Here is a 7191-nt window from a genome sequence, read left to right as displayed (position 1 = left end):
TAAGAACTAATTCAATTTATTTACTTGTTACCATCTAATCCGTTCTTCAATTTCTCCTTGAGTTAGTTTGGACAATTTGTGTCTTTATAGGAATTTGTTCATTTCATCTAAATTGCTTAATTTCTTGGCATAAAATTGTTCACAATATTCCCTTAGAATCTTTTCTCATTTCTGCAGAGTCTACAGTAATGTCCCCTCTTTCATTCCCGGTATTGGTAATTTGTCTCTTCTTTCTTTTTATGATGGGTCTAACAAAAGATTTCTCAACTTGGTTGATCATTTTCAAAGAACCAATTTTTTTTTTTTTAAAGATGACTGGTAAGGGGATCTTAACCCTTGACTTGGTGTTGTCAGCACCACGCTCAGCCAAGTGAGCCACGGGCCGGCCCTAAAGAACCAACTTTTGATTCCATTGATTTTTCTCTATTGTTTCTGCTTTATGTTTGATCAATTTCTACTATGATCTTTGTTATTTCCTTTCTCCTACTTACTTTGTATTTCATTTGAACTTCTTTTTCTAGATTCTTGAAGTGGAAACCTATTGATTTAAAATTTTTCTTCCTTTCATATGAATATTTGAAGCTATAGATTTTACTTTACACAGTGCTTTATCAGTGTCCTATAAATTTTGGTATGCTGTTTTTTTGTTTTCATTCAGTTAAAGATATCTTCTTTTTTTTTTTTTTTGTCTTTTTCCTGACCGGCACTCAGCCAGTGAGTGCACCGGCCATTCCTATATAGGATCCAAACCGCAGCAGGAGCGTTGCCGCGCTCCCAGCGCTGCACTCTCCCGAGTGCGCCATGGGCTCGGCCCAGTTAAAGATATTTTCTAATTTCCTTTGTGGTTTCTTCTTTGCTCAGTAGTTATTTAGAAGTGTATTAGTTAATTTCCAATATTTGGGGATTTTCTAAATTACTTCTTGTGGGCTGGCCTGTGGCTCACTCGGGAGAATGCGGTGCTGATAACGCCAAGGCCACGGGTTTGGATCCTGTATGGGGATGGCCGGTTTGCTCACTGGCTGAGTGTGGTGCTGACAACACCAAGCCAAGGGTTGAGATCCCCTTACCGGTCATCTTTTAAATAAATAAATAAATAAATAAATAAATAAATAAATTACTTCTTATTTTTGGATTTCTATTTTAATTCTGTTGTGGAAAGGATGCATTGTATGCTACTGTCTTATAGGCTAGCATATTCTACAGACTGTTTTCAAATAAAGAAAAAAGAAAGATGAAAAACAGTATGTATCATAAAATGCTACATTTTGTGTAAAAAAGAATAGAATGTAGATATACATTTACATTTGCTTGTGTTTACACAAAGAAACCTGAGAGAGTAAATAAGAAACTAATAAAAATACTTTTTTTTAACCTTTTATTAAAATTGTAAAAGCAATACAGGTTTATTGTAGAAAATTAGAGAATCAGGTAAGCAAAAGTAAGGAAATAGAAACAAAATATATCTGGTTACCCAGAAATTATCATACTTAACTCTTTAGTTTTTAATCTTTCCAGAAAATTCTATAAATTTCAATGTATTTTTTTGCTAAAATGAGATCACATTGCATATGCTGTTTTACAACCTGCTTTAATCAACAGTCCTCTGAACTATATAAACAGACTACTTATTCAAAACATAAAATTAACTTTTATTTATTGTTTTTATTTATTTGTTTTTTGGCTGGCTGGTAAAGGGAACGAACCCTAGATAGGTGTTATCAGCATTGTGTTTTAACCAACTCAGCTAACCAGCCAGACCTGAAATTAATTTTTAAAAAGAAGATATAGTTGTTGTTTCCAGCATTTTAAAAAAAGAAAAACCCTCTTGTATATGTATATTGAAAATCTGAACTTAGTCCTTGAAAAACTAGCAACAACAACCAAAATAAAACTATGCTAAGACATACCTTTGTAAAGTTATCAAAATTCAAAGGTCAAATTCAGGCATCCAGGCAAAAAGATAAAAAGTTTTAATATGCCTGTATTGAAGAAACATATTTTCCATGATCCTTTTTTGGAAAATTGACTAGATAATGAATTTTACTCAACCAAGAAAGGAATGGAGACAACTACACCAAAAGGACTCATAGAGAATATTAAAGTCCTTTTATTCTAGGACAGGGACTCTTTAGAACATGAAATTTTACTTTTATAGAATGGAATGGCAATATTATGAACCTAGCAATGCATAAATTATATTTATAATAATATTTGAGTGAGAAGGAGGAGTAAAGGCTAAAAGTAGTATGTTCATGCTGATTGCATAAAAAGAAATAAAAAATAAATAAATCAAGTACTAGAAGCGCAAATGTATTTAAAGATATGAAGTTAGACACTATGGATAAGAATACAATTATGTGGAACTCAGGAGGGGGAAAGTGAGGGTTGGAGTTGGACAAGGGAAAGAAGTGAATATAAATTTATTTCAACATTGTTCAGAATAGGGAATCATTAGACACTGTCTAAAAAAGAGAGAATGAGATATAGTATATAAAGTCATAGTCTCAAAAATAACCACTATACCTGAACTAGAAACCTTTCAAATACACATACACAAAGCAAACAGTTCATATAGTAAGTTTTTTAAGCTATGGACAAAAACCTATTTTAGAAGTTATAAACACTTTAAAAAAAATTGTAAAAAACAAGTTTTATTATAGAACTTTGAACAAAACATATTTGTCATATCAGTAAATGTAAATTAGCTAAATTCATCTAGTAAAAGAAAGTAGATGATCAGACTGAATCACAAAACAAAAACCACCAATTATTTGGCATATACAAGACACACCCCTATCCTGGTATTGGCAAGCTGCAAAAAAAATTTTTTTAAAAGAAGAGACACCCCTAAAACAAATTAACTAAGAAAGATTGAAAGCAAAATAACAGGCAGAGGCACACAAGATGAATGCAAACAAAAAGAAATAAGGGCCACAGTCTTAGTATCAGATAAGATAGGATTCAAGTCATTCAAGGATTCAAAAGCAGGGCTGGCTAGTTAGGTCAGTTGGTTAGAGCATGGTGTTGTAACAAGATTGAGGGTTCAGATCCCTCTACCAGCCAGCCACCAAAAAAAACACTAACCCCCTGCCACACACACACAAGAATTCAAAAGCATTTCACAAGACAAACGGTCTGAAAAGGTGCAGTATACAACGAAGCTCTAATAGTTACACGTTCTTTATACCAAATAACATAGTGTCAATATTTATAAATTGAAAACTACCAGAAATACAAGGAGAATTAGACAGAAATGCATTAATATTGGAGATTTTATCTCACTTTTCTTTGATAAATGGACAAAAACTAAGTAAAAAAAAAATTATACACATGTACACAAAATTACACTAAAACCTAAAGAAGAAAATACATGTCCTTTGCAAATGTTCATGGAACACTTACAAAAATCATCATTTATTAACCCACAAAGCAAATTTTAAAAATTATTTATAAATCAATTCCACAAAGAAGAAGTAGAAAAGACAGTATCTCTGAACACAAAACAATGAAACTAGTAATGAATAATATCTGCGAGGTAAAAACAAAAACCTACCACTGAGAAATCAAAATCTCTCTCAAACAAATCTTTGGTCAAAGTAGACATCAAAACCATAATTGCTGGTCTGGCCACTTAGCTCAGCTGATTAGAGCATGATGTTAGTAACACCAAGGTCTGGGGTTCAATCCCTGTACTGGCCAGCTGCTAAAAAACAACAACAACAAAAAACTTGCTAGCTATTGAAGAATGTATTAGACTCTATGAACTAAAGCAGTGCTCAGGGATGGAGGGGTGTAAAAAAAAAAGCAGTGCTGAAATAGAAATTCATAGTCTTAAATATTTAAAGTAATGAACAAGAAGGTGTAACAATGACAATGAATGAATGAAGCATTTATATAGTAGGCACAATTCTAAAGGTATTCCCCACAAGATTCCCATCTTCTGGTTCTTCTATCAAACACTTATATAAGTACTGCTATGAAAGAATTTTGCAGATGGAATTAAGGTTACTAATCAGCTGACTTTAAAACAGGGAGATTATTTTGGATTATCTGAGTAGGCCCAGTGTAGTCACATAAAAGCAAAAGAGGAAGGCAAAAGACTTAATCAGAGAGATGGGGTGGAAGAAGGGGTAAAAAAAGATGAATAGAAGAGGAAGCCAGAGAGATGTAAAGCATGAGAAAGACTTAACCCACCATTTCTGGCTTTGAAAATAGCGGACAGACACCCAGAGCCAGGAAATGCCAGCAGTGTCTAGAAGCTAAGCACAACCCCTGGCCAATAGCCAGCAAGGAAATGGGAACCTCAGTCCTATAGCCACGTGGGACCAAATTTGAATTCTGCCAACAACTGAATAAGCCTGGAAGTAGATTCTCCTGCAGAACCTCCAGATAACAGCCCAGTCGACCAAAACCTTGATTTCAGCCTCGTAGAACCCAGAGCTGAGAAATCAGCCAAGTCTACTGGACTTCTGACCTGCAGAACTGTGAGATAATAAGTTCATGTTGTTTTAAGCAGCTTGGCTTGTGCTCATTTGCTATGTCAGCAATAAAAAACTCATACAGCATCTAACTCAAGAACTTAGAACAACCAAATAAAGTCAGGGAAAGCAGATGGAAAGAATAATAAAGTCAGAAACAAAAAATGGTTCATTAGGGGACAAATAGAAGGCAGTGGAACAACTTGATAGCTGGTTGAACTGTAATGAACTCTACACAATCTGGCGGAGAGTCCAAAGTGTTTCCTCTATTTCATGAGCTTCTACTGGGCCGGTGGCCAAGGATGAGCACAGCAGTCAAGGACAACACGAGTAGTCTTAAACAAGAAAATCCTTTATATAACAGACAGGCTTGGCTCCCAAAATAGCCACCTTTGTAATCTCTAAAGTATAATAAGCCCCAATACTAGAAGGGCTGCAGAAGTGGTTTTTCTCCCTGCAGTGAGAGGAGCACAAACACCGCTCACTCTCTGCTGCTACATTTTTTTCTTCTGTCTTTCTGGGCTGTGAATCCACACTCTGATCTTGTTAAATTCATCTGCTTAACTCTCTTCTTTCCAGCTGTTGAAACTTGTGCATTAAGGCTTTTGTTTTGGGGACTGGCTGGTTAGCTCAGTTGGTTAGTGCGTGGCACCAGTAACAAGGTCAAACGTTCAGATCCTGGTACTGGCCAACCGCCAGGAAAAAAACTTTTGTTTTTAATCTGCCATCCTCAAGTGCTTTCGTTTTCTCTCACTGGAATCACCCAGTGGTATACTGATAATTGAAAAAAAAAGCAATGAGAGTTAAAGTGTTGGCCAACCAAGTCAGGGAAAAAAAATGGAGAAAATACAGATGTACAAAATAAGTAGTGATTAATGGGAAATAACCACAGATTCAGCATAGATAAAAAAGAATCATAAGAGGCTATTTTGCTTAGCTCTGTGTAAGTCTATTTATTTATTTATTTATTTATTTATTTATTTATTTATTTGGTGGCTGGCCAGTACAGGATTGAACCCTGGACCTTGATGTTCTCATTGCCACTCTCTGACCACCTGAGCTAACAGGCCAAATTTTAATGTTTTTCCTGAGATCTATTGTTGACCTTAATATCCATGTTCTAGACATGTTCTCTTTCTTTTTTTCCTTTTCCTTTTTTTAAAAAAATTTTTACTGAATCGTAATCGATTATACATATTTTGGGGGTTCAACATTGACGTATGTTGATCAAATCAATATTACAAGCATTTATTTTTTTTATTTTTTATTTATTTATTTATTTATTTTTGTCGTTTTTTCGTGACCGGCACTCAGCCAGTGAGTGCACCAGTCATTCTTATATAGGATCCGAACCCGCGGCGGGAGCGTTGCCGCGCTCCCAGCGCAGCACTCTACCAAGTGCGCCACGGGCTCGGCCCAATATTACAAGCATTTATATTGTTACAAATCGTACTTATTCTTTATGCCCTTGTCCAATCTCTCCCCTTCCCCCCTCCATCCCCCCTCCCACCACTGATAGCCCTAGATTTCTTCTCTCGCTCTGAAAGAGTAATGGTTACTCTGTTGATTTGTTGCCTAGATGATCTGTCCAGTGCTGAGAGGTGTGTTCAGGTCCCCCAATATTATCATAGAGCAGATGCTTCTTCTGTCACTCTGAAATGGGCTTTGTGGAGAGAGACATCCTCTTCTTTCTTTGGTCTCTGCTGGTGACTCTCCTTGTGTCAATGCACTCCAGTGGCTGGCAGACCATCTGCATAGTAGTTGTGATGTCTAGCCACTTTCGTGGCAGCTGTGGTTACTGTTGTGGGCCACCCACATGGAGGTGATGTTTTTGGCATGCTCCTTGGCTTTGGAGGTGTGCCTGTTGGCAGGGGGAGTCCAGTCCCTGGCTTGATGCCTCAGGACCCTGGGCGGGACCCAAGGCACTGGTGGTGTGCCTGGTTGTGGGCAGGGCATCTGGGCCCCAGGACACTGGTGGTGTGCCTGGGCTGGAACTAATTTTTTGTCCTTTGCTTACTTCTTTTTTTTTTTTTTAAAGATGACCAGTAAGGGGATCTTAACCCTTATCTTGGTGTAGTCAGCACCACGCTCTCCCAAGTGAGCTAACCAGCCATCCCTATACAGGGGTCCGAACCCACGGCCTTGGTGTTATCAGCACGACACTCTCTCAAGTGAAGCACAGGCTGGCTTGTCCTTTGTTTACTTCTAAAATGGGGGAACTTCCTGTGGTAACTAGTGCTTGAGCTCTGTGGTTTAGCTAAATTGTTGTTTTGCTGCTGTTTCCCTAGGGAAGGCTTTTTATGCAGCTCAGGGTTTAATGGTTGACCTTATAGGTACTTCTGGTTCTCCAGAGACCTAGTGCACCTGGGTTGTGTAGAAACTCCTCCCTCTCCCTCCCCAAAGTGCCAATCACCCTATTGTCTCACTGTGTCATTTGTCCCAATTCCTTCTCTCCAATCCCTGCTTGGCCAGTTGACCTTTATCTGTTCTCCCTCTCCCTGTGATCCTGCCACTCCTTTTTTTTTTTAATTGAATCATAATTGATTATACATATTTTGGGGGTTCAACGTTGATGTATTTTGATCAAATCAATATTATTAGCATACCTATTACTACACATCGTACTTAATGCCCCTTATCCATTCTCTCCCCATCCTCCTTTCTTTCCCCTCTCCCACCTGTGATAACCCTAGATTTCTTCTCTCCTTCTGAA

The sequence above is a fragment of the Cynocephalus volans genome, chromosome 4 (genome assembly GCF_027409185.1).
Source record: "Cynocephalus volans isolate mCynVol1 chromosome 4, mCynVol1.pri, whole genome shotgun sequence".
NCBI classification, from domain to species: domain Eukaryota; kingdom Metazoa; phylum Chordata; class Mammalia; order Dermoptera; family Cynocephalidae; genus Cynocephalus; species Cynocephalus volans.
Note: the sequence above shows the minus strand (reverse complement) of the source record.